At 30.5% G+C, this 13381-nt stretch overlaps 1 pseudogene; it reads left to right on the top strand.

Moving 5' to 3' along the window:
- The first annotated feature begins 7297 nt into the window (after positions 1-7297).
- Positions 7298-11121, top strand: LOC121218459 (ADP-ribosylation factor GTPase-activating protein AGD12-like; annotated as a pseudogene).
- Positions 11122-13381: the final 2260 nt, after the last annotated feature.

The following is a 13381-nucleotide window of genomic DNA, read 5'->3' as shown; positions in this document are numbered from 1 at the left end:
AGAAAGCATTTGCCGTGGTGAACTTTGCTTACACACTTCTGTTCTGAACTACTCCTGTGTTGGCTTTATGGTTACTCCCTCTCTCTAGTAAAGTTAAACCATTAATTTTTTGAAATTTATCATCTTTGGGTGATAATTCGCTCACCCAATCAAGCCATTAATCGGTTGGCCATGTCACTGGACAGATGGTCTGGGATGATCAAGATAATATTATTTCCGTAACTTAGCTTTTAATATACTTCCCTTGTTGTATGGTACAGGTATTAAGCAAGCACGAGACCTTGCATCATATGGGAGTGTGTATTATTGGAACCATCATTCCGATAGCATTGATTATCTTGGGCTACATAATACCTGCAAAACCTGCCAGGTTTAAAGCTCGTAAAGAGCAGTGAGTACTGAGTAGGCTAAAGCCAAATTTTCTTCTCTTGGAGTTAGATTTGTATCGTTTGCTTGACCACTGGAATTTTCGGCTTTGTTTAACGTTATTGTGTGGGTTTCGCATAAAATTTATGGAAAAGCCATTCCTGAAATCGTGCAATGTTAGTCGAATCCGTTTCTTTTCAACATTATTTACAACATTTGACATCTTGTCTCCGTCCACTTTAAGCATGATTCATCTTACTTGGTTTTGGCATTAAGCAGGGGATTGTAATTTGCTTCCACGTTTATCGGCTTTGTTTGTTTGGTAGATGTAATAGAAAATTAAAAAAGATCGAAAAGTTGAAAGGGTAAAAATATAAAAAGATATTAAAAATATTAATAAGAAAGATGAAAAGTTGAAAGAAAATAATTTTCTTTTCAATCATTGCATATTGAAAATAAGAAAAAAATAAAAAAATAAAACTTAGGTTTTAAAAAAAAAACTTTGTTATGGTATGTTTTAATATTATTTCTTAGATATTGAAATTTGTCACATATTTACTATTATACTTTTGAACTAATGGCTTTGTCACTTTTTTTATAGATTCTACTTTACAACTAAATTCTAATTCTTGATTAATTTTGCTATGCAATTTTAAACTTTGATATGGTTATTTTAGTAATTTTTTTAGATATTGAAATTTGTGATCTTACTATTATATTTTTGGACTAAGCTAATTTAAACTTACATCTTCTTTTCAGCTGTCCCTTTTTTTTATTAGATTGAACTTTACAACTATACAAAATTTTAAACAGGAGTTACACGATCGTGTGCCTCAAAAAGGTTGAGACACTGTCTGTGTAACCTTTGCTAGGGGCTGGTCGTGTTCAGCTTGTGTCATCATCCGTATAACTCTTGAGTAGGGTTCATGGCCGTGTCACTGCCCGGTGTGTAGGCCGTGTAATTCACTAACTTGAACCCTTTGCAATTATTAATGACACCGGCCTGTCGCCAGCGTATGTCTCACACAGCTGAGTCACATGCTGTGTGGACCAAATTTACTTAAAATTAAGCCATTTCAAAACCCGTGTCATGCATCAACATTTAGACCTATAATGCACACTTTCAAAACACCAAAACTTACCTAAACACATGTATATATGTCATTCCCAAGACCCTATTTCAACTAACCAATATGTCATTTAAAGGCACTATAATACATCATGGTATCAACTATCAAGCATAAAAATATGTCAATATTGTACCAATTCATACATGATAACCTATTCAATTACTTACCCAGACATACTACATATTGACCATTTTCAACCAACAAATTGTACTAATATGCTATTGACATCCTTAGCAAAAGTGACCAAAAGGACTTACCTAATCAAGCATTGTAAGTCCATCAACCATACTTAAACATCAAGGCGCAACATACTAATTACCATTTACATATTCATCAAGCACCATTTAAACCACCTTATACATGTTAATTTGCCATTTCCAAACATAATAACCTAGTTAGAATATGAACTAAAACATGTCACTAGTAACCATTTTCAACTATCATCAACATGCCAAGAGAAGAATATCACAAGCATTTTAAAGTAACAAAAATCACATAATTGGTAAGGCATCAGGTGAACCAAACAACATAGCTTACCAAAGCTTACACATACCAAAACATCATTACACATACACCATAATACAGTTACAAATCATCCTATACATGCCCATTATAAACCTTAACCAATTTGCTCAAAACTACCAAATTATTACTGGATAGTGTGATAGATCTCCGACAAACTTCAATCAATTGAGCTTCTGGTAATTTATAAACAAAGAAATAACTAGGTAAGCAATAAATGCTTAGTAAGTTCGTAATAACTTAAAACATAACTACCATTATAGTGAAATCTATAGTATAATACAGACGTTACCAATGCCATAAGCTTAGTAGAAGCTTATATAACACCATTAAACTCACAAGTTAGTACATCTATTCATGATTCATATGAATCAATCATGTATAACATAACAATTATTTCATCACCATTACCATAAGATATTGATTCATTCCTTTGCATACTTACTATTTCCAATCTTACAATTAAGAGGTTAAGCATAAACCATTACGAATGCCTTGAGTTTAATATAAGTCTATTCAGCATCACCAAACTCGCATGTCATAGGTTCATCAACAACACATATAAAATCATTTACATCATAAGTAAATTTCATAAGATACATTACAATAATATAAACTCTTTCATCTAATCATGAACCTTTTCATTAAGCCATTTACTGTTCCATTCTTTTTCTTACTCGTTGAATCATCTAGAATTACATCGAATACTCGGGAAAGCTTACATGAGTGTGCCTTTACATAAAATCGTAATCTTTTCTTTACATGAATGCTCACACGAGCTGTGAAGTGGCCTACTCACATGAGTTGTGAGTCGAAATGCAAGCTACACGATGTTGCCTCACACGATTGTGGAGAATCTGCAATAAATGCAGGACCTCAGCATCGGTATGACATTCAAGACTAGTACCCGAAACATGAAATCCTTAATGACAATATTCCTTTGTATCCTAAGAATTCTTAAGGTTCATCGGGACTCGATATCTGTCAATTCATCATAATGTGGATACATTCTCACATATATTGATTCATTTCTATTAAAAAAACATAGTAAACATTAATTTAAATAACATTATAATGATTACAATTTATACGAACTTACCAGGCTAAATTGCAGCATTGGACTAAGTACAGGAACTATTCGGTAATTTTCTCTTCTCTTCGACTTTCTACTCGTTCTTGATCTAAAATAATAATTCCTTTCAATTCACTAAATCTAACAGAAAAATCATTCATTTTATGTAATTAAGTCTTTTTTGATATTTTAAAAATTTGCCCCCCAACGTTTTACTTTATACAATTTAGTTCCTAAGCCCAAAACATGTAAATTAACCATTTTATTCAATCCCATGTTTAGCCGAATTGTTTGGAACCTACTAGAGCCCATATTTACTGTTAATTTATAGCAAGTCCTTGTAATTTACTAATTTCTCATTTAGTCCTTAAACATTAAAATTACTAAAAACTATTTACAAATAGTCCTAGCTAGCAACTAAGCTTAAGATTCTACCATAAACTTCAAATATCTTAAATTCATCAATGGCACATTCCGTAACATTTGACAAATTAACAATTGACCCCGGGATTAGCTAATACGAAGTCAAAAACATAAAATAATAAAAAACGGAGTTAAAATCCCCTTACATGCATGAATAGAAGCTTGGCCGATTCTGAAACTTAAAACCATGGTGATTTCGGCTGCTACTAAACCAAAGGAAGATGATACTAACGTTTTCTTTTCTTTTATTTGTTTTACTTATTATTTAGTTTAATTACAATTTTATCCATTAAAAATTAACCTTTAAAATAATCTAAAATGTCCAAACTGTCCATCATCAAGACATAAGGTATATTACCAATTTAGTCGAACAATTCACCTTTTCACAACCATTGACCCATTTAATTAATAGAAATAAACTTTAGCAACTTTTACAATTTAATCCTTTTTAATTAATTATCTAAACATTAAAATTTCTTAATGAAACTTTAATACAATCTTAATAACATTCCATTACAGCTCAGTTTATAGAAATGAGGTCTCGATACTTTTTTTTCTAAAAACCACTTGACTTAGAGTCATGCCACTTGAACCTAATTATTCATTCAAATAGCATAAATTGCCAATTCAAAATTTATATTAATACCATATTTGACTCATAAATTAAACATAACATTTACAAACTTACTCGTTGGATTTGTGGCCTCAAAACTACTGTTTTTAACACCACTAATAAATAGGCTGATACACTAAGAATGTTCCAACCCACACATCCAAGGTTCTCTAAAGAGAACATTCATTTGGCCCACATTGAAATATTAAGCCAAGTAACATAATCACTATCTAAATCTCCACATAACTCGTATTTGCACTAGTAATCTCTATAGGTATGCCAAACGTGTCTTAAACCTTTACCAAATTTACGAGGACATTGCTCAATCAAACATAATCTATCGTTTCCAAAAGTCTAAAAGTTTTTAGAAAATTAATCATTAATTCAATATATAAGGCTTTTATCTTTCACTAGTTTGGCTTATCATTAACATTACCCAAATTTCATATATCATCATTAGTCACATTAATTCAATAAATAGCGCTTTTATCTTTCACCATTCTTGACTTATCATTAACATTACACAAATTTCAAATATCATCATCAATCACATGTATAATCATATTTTCATACATAGGCATTTACTTACAATTACTTTCATGCTTAAAATTCATTTCTAAAGACTAACAATGGTAAACTAAGCAAAACCTTAACATATCCATGATCTAATGATTGGGTCTTATTTATCTATTGATGTTCTTTCCCCCTTCGACGGTGGAAGAAGATGAAATGAAGTTTTCCATTTACCATTCTCAATCCCACTCATGTGTAAGTATATATATAGGCAAGCTTAATCTAATTTATTTAAACCATATTCATAATTTATGTGGTAATTATCTCATGAAATCTACATAGTGGAAATCCATGGAGGATATTGATTTTTTAATTTATAAATATTTCATGCTAACCAATATTCGTACTCAAATTGTATTTACTAGGACATCAATATGATACGAATTCTGACAAATTTTTTAAAATGCATACATATATAATCATCTTTGGAAATAAATGAAGGAAAAATTGACTAAAATCTAATGCATAATTTATAGAAACATAATTATAATAATAATTTGAGAATGAAGATAAGAAATAGTATAAAGCAAATTGTGAGATATAATTTAAGATTATTGAAGCAAAAGAGAAATGAAATTTGATTCTAACAAAAAAATCTTTAAGCGACGTATTATTAAATTATGAAAATTAGAGTAAAAACAAGAGAGAAAAGTAAAAAAAATGAAACAATAATTCGACTTTGATACAATATTTATAAGATCTCAATTATCATAGCATAAATCAGGGAATCAAAGCAACCTATAAATTCTTTAGAGATTACGAAATCAGGAAGTAATATCAACATCCATTTGTGAAATGTGAATCTACTTACAACAATTCATATTTAATTGAGTATTGTTTGGATGAAAAAGTTGACGGTTTTAATTTGGAGTCGAAGTTCAAAACCTATTGGCCCAAAGTTAAAGTTACCCAGATTAATGAGCCCGTTTTTAGAGTCTAGGAGTACGGAAGCTTAATATAAGTGTAGATTCCATTAAAGAATCAATAAAAGGAAGATTCGTCAATTATTCTCATCAACGTCTTTACTGAATATAAAAACTTTCTTCATTGAATATAGAAAGAATAATTCTTATATTTATTAAACATATAAACTTTGATTCCTTCCATACTTGTCATCACCTTTTGGCTTAGAAAAGTAAAAACTTATCGTTGTACGTGGTTCGTGTTGTTGTCTGATCTGCGGGCTAAGCAATTTATATGTTTGTGCCGTTTCGTGGCGACTTTGTCAATTTTGCTTGTCGAGCCGACTTTTCTGATGTACGTTTCTTGTTTGAATGAAATTTCTTATTGAAAAAGAAAGATAACTTGTCGTTCTCATTCTGTTTTTTATATATCATTTTGTCTCCCACTCTTAGCCAGTCTGTCTTTGGGTATCTTGAGACTTTTCAGTTTTCTAAATTTCCAAACTCCTGTTTAGATCTTTTGATTTCATTTTGAAATTTCAATTGTTGGTTGGCTTTGGCTATCTTTTTTCATAGTATCCTTGCTGCTGCTGGTAATGATCAACAAACTTTGGGATTTTGGTATTATTGGACTTTAACACTTTACAAGTTTTAGCTGATATTTGATTTTAAAAACTTTGTTTTTCTAGATATTTTATTGTATTGCTGTTTCAGGATATTCCATTTGAAGTATTTCCATAATTTCAATTCTCTGTTTCCTGCTTTGATTGTAGCACCTTGTTTGAAATAATTGATTTCATTTTTATTGTTGTGGTTGTTATTATGGGTTTCAATTCTCTTTAGTGAGAATAAGAAGACGAAAAAGAAGAGAGAAAGTATTGACACTGATTGGTTTCTGTTTAGTCAGATTTTCAAGCTGCTGTTGGATGATTGTGGTTGGTTACAGAGCAATGAGTCGAGTTCAGAGATTACCTCAGTATGCTAATATAACATCAATAAATGTGCTCATAGTCAGTCTGTTTATACATGATTTGGAAATGACCTTCAGATAGAGATCCATGCAAAATTAAGAGGGAAATATAGTGGGAATCATTTCTTAATAAATTTACTACTCTGCCAAATGACATGCCCAATTTCTAATTAGTAGGACATTTGCGCACAGGCTCAAACTTTTCTCGAGGTAATTGCATTAGGTCTTAGCATTGTTTCGTAGTTGGCCTGCGCATTTCAGTTGAATAAATTAAGGTGGAAAGAATTTAACGCCTGTGTTAAGAGAGAGCTAATCTTTTGGATTTGTCTTTGTAGAATTCATTTGTCAGCTTTTTTTCTTCTCTACAAAATGTAAGTTTGTGTATATAAATGCCTAATATTTAACATGGTGCTCGAGAATGAAGGATGAGTTCACATCCTGCATGCCATTCATTTCTTTTCTTTTCTCCTCCTTGTTTCAACCAATCTTGAAGACAATGGATTTGCCATGAAATACACACTTTTAATCTGGTTTTGCACCATGATCAAACATAAAATGCCAAACAGTTCACTTTAGGTTTTGTATTCAGTCCAAGAGGCTAGAGATACTTCAGTTTGGTGAATTTAACCATAATCAGCATACTTGCATACCTTTTCCTGGACAATAATTTTTGCCTCCTTATATGTGTTGATTTTCTAATACATTAATTTATTGAATTTGTGAAAAATGTGCTCTTGCTCTGCAGCTAATGGAAGATTGAAGAACTTAATGAATCAAACTGATAACCGCATTTGTGCTGACTGTGGTGCTCCGGATCCAAAGTGGGCGTAAGTATTAACAGACAACATATCTAGATTTCCCTATTCATTTCTATTCCTATGTATAGGGCGATAGAGTGTCACCTTTGAAGTATGAATTTATGCAAACTTAGAACCTAACCACATAAAACACTGTAATATCAAGCATTTGTATTTATTTGTATAAAAGACTTGACAATTGCATTATCAGATCAGCAATATTGGCGTCTTCATATGCTTGAAATGCTGTGGTGTGCACAGAAATCTTGGTGCTCGCATCTCCAAGGTAAGTACTTCAGGCAGCATTTAATTATTTTTATTCATGGAACCTTGACTTTTAGGGAATATATAAAAGATTTTATGTTTGCTCTTTGCAGTGTACATGTTATATAAATAATCGTAGGAAACACTTTATCTGATTTTTGGCATGGAATCTTAGTATCATTAAATTAATCAACACCATTAGAAGATCAAAATATTGGGTAATAGGTGTGTAGTTTGACAAAAGAACCAGCTGTATAGCTGTGGTTTTTACACAATTGATAAATGAAATGTTTAATGATATAACTAAAAGATAAGGAAAACAAATTTAAACAATTAATATGTGAACTAATGATTCTAGCTGCTAGCCTGTTTAAAATAACTATTGATTGATCCAGAATGGATGTTTGTGTTAATTCACATATATTTCTGAAATGCTTCCCTGTCTCAAGGGCGAAACTAGGGGGTGACAGGTGCCCAGCCCCCTAAAATGATTTTTTTTTCATTTAGGCCCTTTAAAATTTTTAAGATTTTAAATTAGTAAAGGTAACATTGTACTTTGCCCCCCTTAAAAATATAAAAATTTGATTTAATCCTTTAAAATTTATAAAGATATAGGCTATTAAAATGGTGAAATTGCATTTTTGCTAACGTAAAAATTACAATTTAATTCCCCCCTCAAAAAAAAAAAAAATCTGGTTCAATAAAAATATGTTGAGGATCAATTTCTTTTAGATGTTAAAAATAATTCTATTTTCTTTTTATTGTGTTTCCTTAAAAGCTTGCGGGATGCTACAGATTGACCTGCAGAGCTGATACATGGCACAACACCGTTTATCTGTGAACTGTACTTATTGGTTGGTTTTTATGATAATAATACATACCGGTTAAATCTTTCATATGTTTAACTGAAGTCTTTCTCATGTTTATGTTTTTAGTGTAGAATCTTTTAACTTTGGATTCTTGTGATTGATGCCTATATCATGCTTGCAATTCCACTTACATAATATTATATGATACTTCGAAATTTTATTTTCCTTGTCTTGTTGTTTGTATAGTGTTTCTTTTATTCATCACTCTATTTTTTTTTAAAACTTTCTGATGATTTCAGGTTTTATCTGTGCAATTGGATGACTGGTCTGATGAAGACATTGATGCCATGATTGAAGTTGGAGGAAATTCCTCTGCTAATGCAATCTATGAGGCCTATATACCTGAAGGTTATTCAAAGCCTGGCCCAGATAGTACTCATGGTGAGCGGAGCAGATTTATCAGGTTAGAGTTCAGACCAATACAGAATCTCTCAACTTGAGCATTTCTTTGTCATTTCTCTTGGATACTATCGTGTTCTAAACCTATTTTTTCTGTTCATGTTCTTTTTTAACTGGATTTAGATAGAAACTCGGCGCTTAAACTTCCATGATCAACCATTCAACTTATTAATTGCTCTCTCTGTGTTTTTTTCTGGAAGCAAAGAGTAGATTTGACAGATTACCTTTGTTTAGATTGCATAGTAATTACTTGTTTCAAATCTTCTTGTAGATCCAAGTATGAACTTCAAGAATTTTTGAAATCTAGCTTGCGGATCACATCAAGAAAGAGTTCTGCTTCTATTCAATCAAGCTTTTCTACTAAGATTTTGGATAGTTTCCGTATAAAGTCATCAAAGGAACCGGTAAATTCATTTGGTCTTTGTTTCCTCCAATCTGCTTCATTGTCTCAGGAACCATATGGAAGATCATGCTACTAGTGATGTAAAGAGATAATATAGTCACTTGTCAAATAACTTGAGCTGAACATGGGATGTTTGTATTGCATGCTCTTTATAGGTTAATTTTGCATTCAGTTTATTTGTAGAGATCCATAATAATTGAAGGTGCATATTTTTATGTGCTTCTTGTTTACTATTTTGGAAAAGTCTACCAGTAAAATCTGGAAAAGGTCCGTGTTGAGTGTTGCAGGTTGTGACTGTTTACTGACAAAAATCAAGTCAATTATAACTTCAATCCTGTTTGACGTAAGAGTTGTAACAGGAAACCGTGGTAGAATATATTGGGTTACTGAAGGTCAAAGTGGTAAAAGGCATAAATTTAGCCATCCGGGATATGCTGACAAGTGATCCTTATGTTGTCTTGACGCTTGGGAAGCAGGTTAGTTGCTTCACATCTTTGGCTTTTACTCATTACTGAAACACAAATTCTGCCAAGGCTATAATTGTTGCTGTCTTGTGACAATCTCATGTTGTGGACCTTTACAAATTATGTTATACTTTCTCTCTCTTTCTCTCTGTATGTGCATACATGGATTTATGGGCATCTATGCTTGTAGATTACATCAGTACCAGTTCTGCAAGTGGATGAAGTTGTTATTACCATTGGGTTGGATGGTGATTTGGACTTCATACCTCTTTCTATTAAAGCTCTTGTTGTAATCTATATATTTTTCTTCCTTTTAATTGGTGCTACAAGCATGTCCCTTTTGGATATGCTCGACATATTTATGTGTTCGTTAATAGGATTAGTTACTTTGATTGATGCTATTTCTTTTACTAATGACACAACTTTGGGTACTTGGTCTTGTTAGACTATTCAGACGGCTGTAATAAAGAGCAACCTGAATCCAGTTTGGAATGAGGAACTCATGCTGTCCGTTCCTCAAAATTTTGGGCCCGTGAAGTTGGTGAGTGTAGTTTTCTTCCAAATATAAGTTTCTAAGTATCTTTGTTGTCGTTTTCCCAAAAAACAAAAAAGGAGAAAGTTTGTAGTTGCAAAAAATTTAATATTTCTTAAAGGACCATTACCATTTCTATGCGTGCAATATTTTAGAATTTGGTTCTACCTATTTATGAAGTTCTGTAATGGTGATGTGGCTGATTTGGATAGTGTCATATGTATTTGGCTTTGCATGCTTTAAGTAAATGTATGTTTTCCAGCCTCTCTTCCTGTATGTTTGATATCCTAATAATGATTAGGCATGTGGATGAGCGTGTTCATGGCTTCAATCTCGGTATTATGATAAAGATGATGTGCATTGCTGCCATCTTATGCATAATTATAATAGGTTAAAAATTCCACATTGCAGCAAGTATACGATTATGACACATTCTCTGCAGACGACATCATGGGAGAAGCAGAGATCGATATACAGCCATTGATAACATCTGCAATGGTATATGGGGACCCGGAAATGTTCTCAAATATGCAGATAGGGAAATGGCTAAAGTCCCAGGATAATGCGCTTATAGAGGACAGCATCGTGAACATCATTGATGGAAAGGTGAAACAGCAAGTGTCACTCAAGCTCCAAAATGTTGAATGTGGAGAAATTTATCTACAACTAGAATGGCTGCCTCTTGACCAATAACTATATTTCTCCATCAAATACATTCTTTAGTATTGCTTGTTTTGTTGGAGTTGAAGGAAATGAACCTTGACTTATTTATTTGTATTTATTCATTTTATTCTTTATGAATTACTTCTAGCTCGTTGTTTAGCTGAAAGGCTTCTATTCTCTAGGCTGGAATGGTGGCTACTGCAATCATTTTTTTTTCCTTCTAAATTGCCCTTATTTATTTGTTTAAAGTAAAAAGAAATTAAAATAAGCATTAAAGCCACCATGACTTCTTGTGATTTATGTGTATTTTGAAAATAACCTATACTTTTTGCGAAAATAAAAAAAAGCAATAGTAAAGGAAATTATTAGAAATAAATGAAAGGTTTGTGCGAGAATAAATAGTTGAGTAAATTTGTAAATTTGTTATTGTGGTTGTTAACTTTATGAATTTATATTTGTGCATAAATTTATAAATTGTCAATGAGCCATTGGATGTTATATGAAAAAAGAATATAATAAATATATTTATTAATTATTGATGATATATCATAATAAACTTATGCATTGCCAAATACAAGATATTATTTGAATTCAGTTTGTAGATTCGATTCAACTGTATTTATTTATCTATGTGAAAAGAGGAAATTTTGGAAGTTTTCTAAATGCAAAAGTTATACACTAACCATTCTCCCGGGTTTTCTAAAATGTGGGTGGTTTTAGTAAATTTTTACTATTAGAATTTGTTACTATATGGAAGTTTATGATATAATTTTTATATTTTAATTTGATTATTTTTAATATCTAATTTTTTGAATTTTAAAATATTTATCTTGATTCTTAGCGTAATAATAAATATGTTTTTTTAAATCTTTTTATTACTATTTATTTACATGTAGAATGAACGCTACACTTTTGAAAATTTTTAATATTTTTTCGAAAAATTCCTTGAGTTTTCAAATTAGTCCCGACTTGTTTTTAATGCGTATTTTGGGTCTCGAAGGCTTGAATAAGGGATAGTATGTATGAATTTAATTGGTTCTGACCTGAATATTATATAATACGAAATATTTGAAATTTATGTATGTTTGATAGGTAAACTCCGATAATGCTTCGTAACCAATAACTTTTTATAAGTAAATAAAATTTTAGCCAATTTTTTAGGATTTAAATAATATAAATTTTTGTTATACCCTTATAAAACATAAAAATTATTTTTATAATATATTTTTTAGGATTTATAACATAAATTTTTTTTTATAACCATCCCAAACACTCATACATGCTCATGCTTCTAATATAATTTTTATAACCCGTATAAAAATATATTTTTTTAAAAATTGGATTAGGGTGTAATTACTCACCCTCCCTCTAAGAATTGGAAAGTATAATTGAGATGCTTCAATTACGCTCAAATTGATGAGACCTACTAATTATAATGGTTACTCAAACATGTCTATAATTAATAAACAATTACATAAAATTTAATAAATATGCGGCTTTCCAAACACTACTTTATAATATTAGCTTGATTGCGTTGCAATAATGACAATTTCTGAATTTAGATTATTTTTATGTATCTAAAGTGAATGAACCCAAACAAAATTAAGTTTAATATTTATTTTTATTTCTATAACGAGGATTTAGTCTATATATAATTTAATTTGATATAATTTGACTATTTAATATTATTAATATTAGGGTTAGTATTTAGTGTATTGATAAAATATTTTTATTATTTCACAAGTAACTTTAAAAAATTATCACGTGTCTTTTTTAAAAGAAATATTTATTTTTTAATATTTACTATATCTCTATATGGCACTTGTCAATTGTCTAACCTACTTATGAGTCTAAAAACTCAACTAATAATGTACTAAATATTTAAAATAATTTGTTAATAAACGATTGTGATTTAAAAAAAAAATCCAAATTATGAGATTGAATTGGATTTTTATTAAACGATAAATTAATGAAAAATAATTATTCTAATAATCATAATTTTACATTTTAAATGGTGGAGGAAATTTTGGAATTCTATAAAGATGTACTGATTTTGATTGAGCATAACATCAATAATAATAATAGTGGTGGGAAGAGGAAGAATAGATTATATTAAATTAAAGTATGATGTTTAAGTCTTCAAATTAAATATAATATAAGGATAAAAACATAATTTGACCAATAACATTATGTTCCTTCCTTTTATCTAAAATTTGAATTAAGTTATTAACTTCAAACTATAATTATAATTAGATGATGTATGTGGGACTTGTCTACTGTTTTTAAAAGAGTTTAATATTATCGTATTGCAGATATGGAAATGATAGGCGCCAATTGGTATTGCGGATATCCACTACCATACATATATTACTTTGGAAAAGACTCAACAGCACTTGCAAATTTAACTAGAATTAATATT

This window comes from Gossypium hirsutum, chromosome D06, assembly GCF_007990345.1.
Source record: "Gossypium hirsutum isolate 1008001.06 chromosome D06, Gossypium_hirsutum_v2.1, whole genome shotgun sequence".
In the NCBI taxonomy this organism is placed as follows: domain Eukaryota; kingdom Viridiplantae; phylum Streptophyta; class Magnoliopsida; order Malvales; family Malvaceae; genus Gossypium; species Gossypium hirsutum.
Note: the sequence above shows the minus strand (reverse complement) of the source record. Positions and strands in the feature narration are given on the sequence as shown.